Genomic DNA, 13,198 nt, shown 5'->3' on the forward strand with positions numbered 1-13,198 from the left:
GAGAAGCACAGTGATAAGGAGGCCTCTTCCTCCTCCCCGCCCCTTCGGGAAGATAAGCATTGGGGCCTCAGACATCTGGGCCACTGGTCTCAGCCGTGTCACTAATGCCCAGGGTCTCTGACTCGGTCTCATATCCCTTGACCAGCAGGGCCACACCCTGGGGATCAGAGAGCAGGGGGGCTTGGGGGTCGAGGTGGCACAAAGCTTCCCATCAGATGGCGTCTGAGCTCAGGTCCCTCTGAAGGAGGACAGGGGCACGTGGGCCGAGTGGGTTGGTTTGTCTCTCTGCCTGCTCAGGCAGTGCCCTCCAAAGCAGGGAAGGGACCAGAGTGTGCTAGAGGTAGGGATGGGCCTGCTCCTCCCTGTCACCACAGGCAGGGTGTAGCGGAAGGAAGCAGGCACGCAAGGGCCGGGCAGGGCAGGCCTACTCCACTCCACACCACACAGATGGGGCCTTTCTGCCTCCCTGGTGCAAGAGCAAACTGAAGCTTGGAGGGGTGAAAGCACCAGACCGAGCCACACAGGGGTAAGAAACAGGGCTGGGTTCCAGTTCGGCGTAGTGCCGAGTGAGTGAATTGTTGAATGAACAAAAGGATGAATGCATGAATGAATGAATGAATGAATGACGTCAGACCTGGAAACTGCACCGGGCTAGCTCTGAGAACTACACGATCAGCGCATTTGTGTCCCTAGCAGCACTATTCACAACCGGTGAGGCGTGGAGGCCACCAAGTGTCCACTGACCACTGAGTCCAAAGGACCAGCAAGATGTGCATATTCCTCTAACACAGTATTATGTGCAGCTTTACACAGGGAGGAAACTCTGCAATATGCTCCGATGTGGGTAAATCTTGAGGACGTTATGCCAAACGAAATAAGCTGGACACAACAAGACACACACTGTATGATTCTCCTTATGGAGATACTTAGAGTAGTCAAATCGTAAAGACAGAAAGTAGAACTGTGCTTGCCAAAGGCTCGGGAGAAGGGAGAACGGGGAGTGACTGGTTAAGAGGTTAGAGCTTCAAATCTATGGGATGAAAAGAACGATCCTGTGGATGGCAGTGATGGCTGCTGCAGAATGCAGATGTATGTGATACCACTGAGCTGCGCATTTAAAATGGTTAAGGTGGGCCCTGGCTGGAGTAGCTCAGTGGACTGAATGCCAGCCTGTGAGCCAAAGGGTCGCTGGTTCAATTCCCAGTCAGGGCACAGGCCTGGGTTGCAGGCCAGGTCCCCAGTAGGGGGCGTGTGAGAGGCAACCACACATTGATGTTTCTCTCCCTCTCTTTCTCCCTCCCTTCCCTTCTCTCTAAAAATAAATAAATAATCTTTTAAAAAATGGTTAAGATGGTAGATTCGGTTGGTGTGCATTTTAACCCATTAAAAACAAGAGAAAGGGGCATGACCAAGAGCACTGCACAGGTTAGCTACTGCTGTGTAACAAACTACCATAAGGACCAGGAGTCCAGCCCCAGCTCAGCTGAGTCATCTGCGTTAGGCCACGATCCAGGTGCCAGGCGGAGCTGAGGGCTCATCTGAAACCCCCAGCACTGTGGCCACTGGCAGAGTTCAGGTCCTTGTACCCCACTGGACTGGGAGCCCCAGTTTTCTTCTGGGTTTCAGGCAAAGGCTGCCTGATCCCCGGCCATATGGGCTTTCTCTGCAGGACTTCTGGCTCCCTCAGAGCCAGCACGGGAGGGCGTCTGCTAACAAGACGGACGTGGCTTCCCATCCGGCCGACGTATTCTGTTTGTTGAGAAGGAAGTCGCGGGTTTTGTGTAGTACACTCACCAGGAAAAGATTGTACAAGGTGTCAACAACAGGAGATGTGATCAGGGGCCACTTTAGCGTCTGTCCTGAGCACGACCACTCTCTCTGTTTCGGTCCCTGGGACATTATATAATCTCACTCCCGCACTCCAGGAGCTGAGGGGGCAGGGGTGGGCAGAGGACCCCCGGCTCTTGCAGGCCAAGGGAAAGATTTCTGTTTTAATCTTAGAGCAATGGGAGCCGCTGATGAAATTTGAGCAGCCAAATGACATAGATCTACGGGGTTTTTTTTTTAAATCACTTGTAATTTTGTGGTAAAATACACATGACCTAAACTTCACCATTGTAACCATTTTTAAGTGTCCAGTTCAGTGCATTAGGTACACTGTTAACGGCCATCGCCAGCATCTGTCTCTGGAAAGCTTGTCTTGCAAAGCTGAAACTCCACACCCATTAAAAAAATAGCTCCCCAGCCCCTGGCACCCACCATTCTACTTGCCGGGACTTCGATGACTCTAGATGCCTCGTGTCAGCGGAATTATACAGTCTTTGTCTTTCTGTGACCGGCTTATTTCACCGAGCGTCAGGTCCTCCGGTTGCACAGCACGTATCCAATCTGAATCCCGTTGCTTATAGGCTGGCTAAGATTCCACTGTAGGGACACGCCACGTTTTGTCCGTCCACTCCTCCACGGATGGACACTTGGGTTGTCGCCACTGTCTGGCAATGGTGAATAATGCTGTTACGAACACGGGCATGCAAATTCCAGCGCAGAGGCTTTCTACCTTCAGATGGTGGGCTCACAGAGTGGCGAATGGCGTGGGCTTTAAGGCCAGACGACCTGGGTTCAGATCCTGGCTCTGCCGCTTCTCGCCGAGCCTCAGGAGATAACAATACCTACTCCTTGGGGTTTATAAAGATGAAAGGTGATAAATCGGGGGCAGTGTCTTGATTAAAGTAAAGGCTCATTAAAATCTGGCTGAATATGCTACACCGACCTAATCGAGAATGCCTAAGGTAAGCCCTTAGCCTGTCTTCACGCTGCCCTCAGCCCGGACATGGCTGAGTAGCAGCATGCATGTCCCAAGCTTCTTGTGACATCGTCACTGTCATTTGGCTGGGCAGCCCGGGAGTCAGTCCTGCAGGGTGCCCCTTCCCTAACTTTTCAGATACCCCTCCACACCCCCCCACCCCCCTGCCCGTCAGACCTTCTTGTCTTGCTTGTCTTCAGTGACTGACGGGCTCCTGAATTACAAAAGAGGGTGAGAGGTATTTATATCTCTGCTCCGGCCTCGCCCCCACCCCTCACAGGGAGCAGGAAGGCCTTTCTGTGCAGGGAAATCTATAAAGTCCTCGAAGGAACCCTTCTTCTCAGCAGTCTCCTGCAGCTCTGTTCCTGTCTGAGGACAGCTGGCTCCTGCTGTCTGTGCAGGTGGAAGGCACGGGCAGAGAAGGGGGCAAGGGGAATGGAAGGAGGGGGCGGTGCCACCTGCTGATCTCCATCAACTGCTGTGTCCTCGGCAGAAGCCCTTTCCAAGTTTCGTTTGCGTGATGAAAAATAGCCAGCCCTCTGGAGGTTAGTCACCTGCTTCTGTAAGAGTCTCCTCCTCCAGTCTCCTCGGCCACCCTTCCCCTCCAGGCCAACACAGAGCAAGAACACAGCACTCGGACTGAGGTCCAGATGCTCCAGTTCACTGTTATGTTCAGTGTCATGGTTCAGGTTACGGGCTATGGAGCCACACTGTCCCAGGTTCAAATCCCAACTCCACCACTTACTACTTTTGTTCACTTTGGGATAAACACTTCATAACAATGTGACTGCTGCTTCTTATTATGAGTTGAATGATGCACCACTCCCCCCACCTCCAAATTTTATAACTTGGAGTCCTAAGTCCAAGAACTTCAAAATGTAACCTTATTTGGAAATAGGGTCGTTGCACACAAAATTAGCTAAGATGCAGTCACACTGGAGCACTGGCCTCTAATCCCATGTGACAAGCGTCCTCATAGAAAAGGGAGATTTGGACACAGACATGCACGCAGAAGGAACACCATGTGGAAACTGGGGTTTGCTGCCCCGAGACAAGGAGCTACCGCAAGTGCAGAGAGAGGCCTGAAGAGGGCCCTTCCGCAGGAGTACAGCCCTTTCGCTGGCCTCCTGGGAACGGCCACGGAGGCCCCGATCTTGAACATGGATTCTCCAGGCCCAGCCACACCTTCAGAGGCTGGCAGCCCCTGCGGACGTCTGCACTGCAGTCTCAGGAGGGACCCTCAGCTCCAGCGGCCCAGCTAAGCGGCTCCCGAATTCCTGACCCAGAGAAATGCTGAGACAGTGAATGTTTTCTTTGTTGAGCCGCTGACGTCTGGGTGGTAACTTGTTAGGAGGCAACAGGCGACTACTGCTGTGACCTCGTGCAGCCGGCCCGGCCACTCTGAGCCTCAGCTGCGTCATCTATAAGGTAGGAGTCGCAGTAGCTCTCAGGGAATGGAGCTGTTTGAATAAAATAATAGCAAATGCTTTCTAAGTATTTGGCACTTTACAGAAATGAATTCCTGAATGTATCAAATTACCAGAATTTTAAAGACGAGGAAATGAAGACTCAGATGGGTCAAGTAACTTACCCAAGACCACATAGCTGCTACAGGGCAGGGCTGGGACTAGAACCGGGCGATCTGGTCCACAGCCCGTGCTCTCAACCACCGCTCGGCGGTCTCCCGGAGAGACAGGATTCAGCTCAGGGCCGGCCAGGCAGAAAGCACACCATCAGCATCGGCCAGTCTCTCTAAATAGCAGTAGATGTCTCTTAATTAACTCTTACTGGTTAGCTCTTAATAAACTAGTAAGAATTATTAAATTGACCACTTAAGGCTCTACCATAGGATCCTTTTTATCTCTAAGATTTTCCTTCACTGTCCTGTTTAAGCCCCTCCAGCCAAGAAACCCCCGGGGAATAAGAACAGTTAATGCTGATTAAAGATGGAGGCACCAGGCACTGTGCTAAGCCACGCCCACCTGCTATCCCATTTAATCCACCACCAGCCAGCCTGAACAGACAGGTAATATCATTATGCCCATTTTGCGGATATGAAAACCAAGGCAGTGAGGACGCTGAGCAGATGTTCCCTGCCCCAAACCACACAGCCGGAAAGTGGCAGAGCTGAGATTTGAACCCATGCAGTATAGCTCCCTCCTCCTATGCTCTAACTCACCAAGGTGGCAGATCTGGCTCACTGGGGTACCCAAAAGGTCAACAGGGGGTGGGGGACACACACACACAATCTTTCCATTCAACTGCGCACGGATCTCTGAATCTGGTCCCTCCCACGCACATGCAGCAGTTTCCACCAAAACATGGCCCCGAGGCGTTCTGAGCAGCTTCTTGGCTCTCTGAGACTCCCCAGCTGGGGCCTTCCTTCCTGTTTGAAGAAGTGAAAGCTTGGGGACACCAGCCCAGGCCCAATATAGTTCCAGATCTAAATTTAACAACAATAACCCGGCTCCAGCCTGACCCTGCAGGGAAGACAGGGGAGAAAGGAAAGGGAGAAAAAAAAGCAACAACTAATTCTTCACAAATTCGGACAATAATAAAGGTTCCTTTCAAGTGTCAGCGCATATTCTTAGCATGAGCGTAACACCCAAATCAAGTCCAGGCTGTAAAAACGGCATAATAGCAGGAAGCCGGGCTACAGGCCTGACTTCCTCTGGGGAGACAGGGGGCTTGGGGGTGTTGGAGGCTGGGCAGGCAGGGACGGAGACAGGCAGGGCCTGACTCACTGGGACGCACACTCCTCTCTGTGGCTTCCCTCCCGAGTTCCATTTGGGGTCACCTGTGGGAGCCCTTGGAGTTACGCCCTTAGGTCACGCTCAACATGCCTCTCCCTCCCCCCTCCCCACAGCCTGCCTTCTTGGCATAATCCAAGTGTAAGTGCAAAATGCAAGTTGGGTAGGGCTAGGTGAGAACGCAGCTCTCGGACTACCGACCACGAAAAGCACAATGTACACCAGCTGCCGGGCTCTGAAAGCCCCTCTGCATTTGTTGGGGGGGGGGGGCCACGCAGCCTTCAGACCGTGGCTCTGGGGCCCGGATTCCAGCCAGGGTCTGAAAAAGGCTGGGTCCCCAAGGTGAGGCGTTCCTGGGAGACATGGATTCCTCTGGCAGCTCAGGGTCCCTCCACGGCTTTGCTGAACTTTGGGCTGCAGAGCAGCCAAAGCCGCTGCCCTCCGGCCTTTCCTCTCTGTCTCCCTCTCTAGATATTGGACCTGCATGGCCACAACAGCTCTCCCAGCCTGGCCTGGCTCCCCGTCTAGTTTCTCCCAATCAGGCATTCCCCCAGCTAAGTCTTGTACATTTAATCCCACCTTGGCAGCTGCTTCTTGAGAGAGCAAACTAACATGGGGTCACGTCCCCTCTCAGCGTAACACCCGTGTAGAAGCTTCTCGTCTCACGGGAAGAAAAGCCAGATTCCTCACACTGGCCTCCAGGACCACCTCTCTGCCATCCACTTCCAGTTTTACCCCTGGCTCAACGGTCTTCTTGCTCTTCCTTGAACACCCCAAATTGTTTCTGCCCCAGGGCCTTTGCACCTGCTGTCCCTGCGGCCTGGACCCCTCTTCTCCAGGCCTGGAGGCTTCTCCCTCATCCCTCAGGTGTCAGCTCAGATGTCACCTCCTCGGAGAGGCCTTCCTTGACCCGCTTGATCCAAACAGGCTTCCTGTCTCTGTTCCCCAATCAATACCTACTTCTTAGACTAAGAAAAACACATCTCTCTGTGCGTAGTTGATTTGTCTGACAGCCTTTCTTGAAAGTAAGCATCTAGAAATATAACAAGAGCCAGCATTTACTGAGGGCTGCCCAGGAGGTGGGAGCTCTGCTAAGAGCTTCCCCTGTTTAACTCCTTCAGTTCTTTCCCAGCCCCTGGGAGATACAGGTACTACTCACGTTGTAGGTGAGGGTACCGAGGTACCACGCGGTTAAATGAATTCCCAGGTGGGAGAGCGGGGTTTGGACCCAGAGCCCACCCCCTTTTCCAGAAAGCCACTTTGCTTCTGTGAAAAGAGAACACCTTGGAGCACCAGCAACCACCCCCGGCCCATGCCTTCCCTTGTAACAGAACTGAACGGCTTGTCACCTGCCCCCCACGGACCAGGTGCACACGTAAGTCACACTGTTCCCCTTTCACTGGGACCCTGGAAGGCGGACCCTGGTTACTCTCTGTTTGCCCTCTCCCCCTCTCTCCCCACCCTTCTTTGTCCTTCTTTGTCCCAAAGGCTGACCCCTACCCCACGGACTCCGTCTCCCAGCATCCCTTGTGCTCTGGCTTCTGGCTGGGATCAACCAAAGGGAAACACTGGCAGGAGATCTAAGGGTAAAGGGGCGGGAGGTGGGGTATTTCTCCCCTATCTCCTCCCTCACTGAGGACGTATCACTGGCAGGGATGTGTCCCTCCCCAGTTACTGCTCCTGCCAGGTGGCCCATCTACCAGGACGCCAGCCCTCGCCGGGCTCCAGAAAGCTGACTTCCTCGTGTCTCGCTCTTTCAGCCTACAGAGGGTGACAGCTCTGCACTGCTGTGTAACTCTGGGTGCCTCGGTTCCCAGCCACTGTCCACTTAACCCCGCCCACCCCTCTATAGGTAGATTCTAGTTTCCACAGGGCCCCTGGCTGGCATGGAAGCCTCGGGACGCCCCATTTTGTGAATGAAGAAAAAGAGGCTCAGAGACTAGAGGCCGCCCGTCTAAGGTCACACGGCTTGGCTAAGAGCAGACCCCAGGTGTGCTTGCTCCCAATGCCCTGCTCTGTCCGGTTTTACAAAGACCCACCCGAATCTCATGGTTAAGAGAGGGTGGACTCTGGGCCAACAGAGCCCTGGGTTCAAGGCCCAGCACTAGGATCTTGGGCAAGTTACCCATTCCCCCTGAACCCCACTTTCCTCATTTGAGAAATATGCATAATAATAATCGTTCTCCCTTCCAGGGCTATTGCTAGAAAGAAATGTCGTACATAAAAATACTTCGAGTTCCCGGAGCATAGTAAGTGCGTGATAAATATAGCTGGCATCGTCATCGCTGTCGTCACCACTATTACTATTATTGTAGCTACTGATATCCCCTGTCCACCAATATCATTTCCAGACTCGCTACTCCCCAGAAGATAACAAGAGAACAATTCACACAAGACACGATGAGCTAATGACCCAAGCTATTCATAGAGTTGTTCTTACTAATGCAGGCCAGTGGAGCCCAGAACTACTTAACTGGGTCAAAGTTACACCTGACCCCTCCTTTCCTGCACCCCCTCCAGGCTCTGGCACAGGAATTATCAGCGTCCATCGCCTCTGAAGGCCATCCCTGCTGCGAGGCTTTGATAGGGAAAGTGTGAAGAACAAAGGCCATTGTTCGAGGAGGCAGCTGGTGCCTCTCAGACCACAGGCCAGCTTCCCAGGGGCAAGGCCTGGCTCCGAAGACACAAAGAGACGAAAGTCATTAGGACTGGAGACAAACAATGATGGCATCACCTCTATTTACCTGCCCCGAGGAGGCTGCCAAGTGCGGAACAATGAAGTTGGGCTGTTGGACACAGGCTCCCTCTGCCCTCCCTGACGAGTTTCTTTCAAAATAACAGGACGGTGTGTGGTCCAGGGCGCTTGGGACTGGGTCCAGATCTATTTCGGGAAAGGACAGCGCCTGAGAGCATGAGCTGAGGCATCCAACTACCTATATTCAAATCCTGATGCCATCATAATCGGCTGTGTCACTTCGGTTCAGTGACTTCATTCTGTGAGCCTCAGTTTCTCCATCTGTAAAATGGAGATGAGAGTGGGACCACCCTCTCCTACAGTCTATGCAAGTGTGACCCAGTTAAGGGCTCCCTAGGAGGTCAGCGATGGTGGCCCTCCTCCTCCTCCTCCCCCCACTCCTCTCTGCGGCCTTGGTTTCGTGCCCCGCCCCTTGCTGAACTTCAGTTTCCATGTCTGTCAAACGGGAATAAGCAACCAGCTGAGCCAGCAGGAGAGGGCCAAATAAAAAGACACCATTTGGAGACAGGATCTCTTTAAGGTTTTATGTATTTATTTTTAGAGAGAGGGGAAGGGAGGGAGAAAGAGAGGAAGAGAAACATCGATGTGTGAGAGATACATTGATCCGTTGCTTCTCACGTGCCCCCAGCCCCCAACTGGGGACCCGTTCCAGACCCAGGCATGTGACCAGACTGAGAATCAAACCAGTGACCTTTTGGTTTGCAGGCCAACACTCAATCCACTGAGCCACACCAGCCAGAGCAGAAGCAAGATCTCTTTAAGAGTTGAGTAACAGCTCACCTTTATGGGACCCCTCATGTGACCCTGGCCATGCCCTTCCTTCCCAGGTGAGCATCCCCATGTGCAAAATGGGGATGGCCATAGCGTCTTCCTATAGGGTGGGGGCCTTGAGGGTTCAGGGAGGTAGTGAGTACTTAGTACAAGGCTTAGTGCATATCAAGTGCTACTGTCTGACTATGAAGAGCCTGAGGTTTCAGGAAGGTCAGGAGCAGACATCAACAGGGAGTAATGGAATTAACACACCACCCAACCAGCATGGCTGCACTGCACAGGCGTACCCATTTCGTGGGAGGAAAAACTGAGGTCTGGGAGAGAAAACAGGGGTTGGGGTGGGAGATGCACCTTCTAACCCCCGGTGGTATCTGGTGAGTCCAGGTCATTTTTATCAGGGCCCTTGCCACTCAGGAAAGTGGCAGAGGCAGAAAACCCAGAGCGACTCCTGTCCCTCGCTTTTCCCAGTGTCCTCATTCCCTTGCTCTCACCCCAGCCAGGTGCTGCTGGGGGTGTTGGAACAGACAGATTCTCCCTCGCCTAGACAGAGAAACCAACAAAGACTGGCATCAGCCAGCCTTCTCCAGCTCTCAGCCCTGCTTGTACTGACTTCATTCTTAGGCAAGCCTCGTCCCATGGTGGCAAGATGCCCGCCAGCAGCTCCCAACAGATCTTGGACCAGTTTGGAGACTCCACTGAAAAAGAGAGCTCTCCTGTCCCAACACTCCAGCCACAGTCCAAGGGCCATTGGTCCCCACTGGACTACCTCAGGTCACACGACCAGCCCTGACTCTATCACTGGGGTCCAGGGAGTGGAATGTGCTGATTGGTCAAAGCTGGAACAGCAAGTAGGTCTGTCCCCCTTGAACTTCAGAGACAGAAAGTACAGGGAGGGATGGCCGCCCCAGGGAAATCAGAGTGCTAGTACCAGGGTGAGTGGTGGGTGCACCACACCACAGATGTCGCTCTGCGACCACACACCCCTGACACAGCTGCCACTGGGGACAGGATCTCCCCGCCTGGACTCTGCTTAGGATCCGCTGCCGACGGCTCCTTGTATGTGTTCAGCAAGGTCCAGAGGAAGAAGGCAGAAGACTACGCACCTACAGACGGGGAGATCTGGCAGACTCCCCGAGATCTCTGCACATCGGTTCCCTCCTCTGCCACGTGAGACAAAACGGTCCTACAGCTCAGGTGTGGGCCAATGCCTTAAAACTAAGTTTTTCTCACACACACACACACACACACACACACACACACACACACACCATTGGTTTTGTTTCTCTAGAGAACTGTGGCTTCTACAGGTTGAAAAGGCTCCAACCGAACTTGACACTGGACTCTGTTAACCGAGGAATGTACCCAGGCATTGCTGACAACTTTTTTTGAGAGTGAGACTTGACTGGGGGGAAAATGGTGACATAAGAGAACTGAGGAGTGCAATAGAAAGAAATTCCAAAAAAGCCGAAGTGACATCTTGTTTTCAAGACTGCACGTACCTAACAGCAGGACGTACTGAATGAGGATGTACTTACTATGTGCCACATTTATGCCCATTATACGGATGAAGGAAACTGAGGCTCAGAAAGAGGAAGAGGAGTCCCCAAAGCTGTACAACTATTAAAAGACAAAGGCTGGAACTATTTGTCATCAACACTGATGCTCTTAACCAGTGAGCTTCGCCTTCCCTTCCTTTTCCATGGCCTAGCCTGTGAAACCCACTGACGGCTGGCTTTCACCTGTGAAGTCGGGGTCCCCTTGGTGTGCCTCCTGGCAGTGTGCCCAGGCTCACATCTCCATGTGACTCCACAGAGAAACTGGGTATCGGATTTCACTCCTGACCCCACTCACGTCCCACACCCCGGGTTAACCACCCGGGCACTGACTCTGACCGTCTCCCTCAGGCTGCATATTTACTGTGCGGTGGCTAGAACTGAGGCAGTTACTCCAAGCCCGTGGTGAGGCAAGAAGTCAGCAGCTTTGGAGCAAGGGCTCAGACCCTCACTCCACACTTCCAGCTGTACGGCACCCCACTGCCCCCCACCCACTGTGCCATCTGGAATGCCGTCCCTGGACTCCTGTCTCTAGTCTCACTCTTCTGGGCTGCCCCCTATTCAGGGGCCAGAGGGCTTCTGCCAAAACACACACCTGATCATGTCGCTTCCCTGCTCACAATCCTTCACTGGCTCCCTATTAACATCAAAACAAACTTCACAGTTTGGTCCAAAAAAAGCCCTTTATGACCTAACCCTGTTTATTGTCCCAGGCTCCTCTCCCATAGTTTCTTGAACTTTCTTCCCCACAGGTCCTGAATTGTAATTGCTACAGACTGTGCATTGTTTCAAGACTCCATGCCTTTGCCTTGCTGTTCCCTCTGCCTGGAATACGCTTCCCTCAGCCCCTCTGCCTGGCAGCTCCTCTTCACCCTTCAAAACCCAGCTGAAGCATCACCCCTAGTCTGTCTCTGAAACCTGACCTCCCCTACGGGACCAATCCTGACTCCCTCTATTTTACTACTGTCCACCTCTCACCATCCACGGCTCTGTTGTGAGCACCCACAATTCTCTGCGCTTCCCCCTCAGTGTACTTCGTCGTGGGCCTCATCTAGCGTTGTCTCTTCCCCGTCTCCGTGAAGGCAGAACCCTACTGTCAGGTTCACCGTCATATCCCGTTACCCAGCTCAGCGCCTAGCACACAGCAGGTGCTCAGTAAATATTGTTGGATAAAGGGAAGGAGGGAAAAAGAGAGGGAGGGAAAGAAGGAAGGAAGGAAGGGAGGAAGGAAGGGAGGTTGGTTGGTTGGAAGGCATCACGTGTTCTGACTATCAAGCCCACTAGGCCGTGAACTTCCTTACTGAGCTCTGTAGAGACAGACCCAGACCCAGGTACAGACATACAGTAGGCCTTCCATCAGTGTTTGCCAAATCCAACAGCAGCAATACAGCCGCTGCTGCAGACTCCAGCCCGAGCCCACCCTGGGGCCCAGCGGCCCAGCAGCCCCTGTGTCTTCAGTGGCCTTCAGCCACAGCTGAAGAGCGCCCCACCCCCAGCCCCAAGTCCTCCACCTCGCAGCCTCCCAAGCGAGAGCGCCTTTGTTTTCCAACTCGAGGCCCCCTTGGTGATTTTGTTTTTCATGGAAAAGTGGGGCGAGTTCATGACATTGTGTTCCTGCCTTGGAGATAATTGTCATTCATCTGACATCAAAGTGAGAGCCACGACCAGCTCACTTAAGGCTTGACCCACCCATATTTTCTTACAATCAGGAAATGGGGTATTTCCTTCATTTTTAAAACCGTCCCAGCGAGTCTCTGCCACATGGCTTCCTTTACAAACTTTTCTTGAAACACAAAGATGGGACATTCCCCCCCCCCCGCCCCCCCCCCCAGTGGCCATTAAGGGTCCCAGCCTTCCTCTGATCTTTATCAGACACTTGTCGAGCATATTGTAATGACAGTATTTTTTATTTATACAACACCTTTCTTTGGGGGCCAGAGCTGGGCTGGAAGTGGGTGGGAGCAGATTAAAGCCTTATATAGATTTCGCTTCGTTTATCCTGCAGAGCCGAAAACAGCACACTCCAATGGAGAAAGATTCAAGGCCTAGAAAGTGGAGTGGTTTGCCTCCATAACAAGGATTGTTCCCAGACTGGAACCAGCTGTCTGACCTTTGATACCTTTGTTCCATGGTGATTGTTACTCATTTGCCCTGATTCTTAATCTCTAGATTTTACCTGATAGCCGGCCGCCCGAACTCGTTTCTGATACGAACCTTCCCCCTGTGCTCACAATCTTTCCTCCACTGGCACCCACGGAACCAGCCTCTCCTGGTTGTCCTCTGACCTTCTTCTGCCCTCAGCCTCTGTTGGGGACCCCTCCTCCTCCTTTGTCCACATCGTGAAATTCCCTACTGCCCAGTACTCAAGAATTCAGGCCCTTTCTCGTCTCACTGTCTCGGTCATTTCAGGCTCTCACAACTTGGAACGGCTGTTTTCCAAAGTCTGCCACTCTAGTCCAGACCTAGACCAGCTCCAAATGTGAACGGTGTAGGATGGTAAGTTAAGCTCCTAAGAAAAAACAAGCCCCAAATCTCTGCGGCCGAACTTCTCACAGGTTAATTCCTC

This window comes from Desmodus rotundus, chromosome 7 (assembly GCF_022682495.2).
Source record: "Desmodus rotundus isolate HL8 chromosome 7, HLdesRot8A.1, whole genome shotgun sequence".
NCBI lineage: Eukaryota > Metazoa > Chordata > Mammalia > Chiroptera > Phyllostomidae > Desmodus > Desmodus rotundus.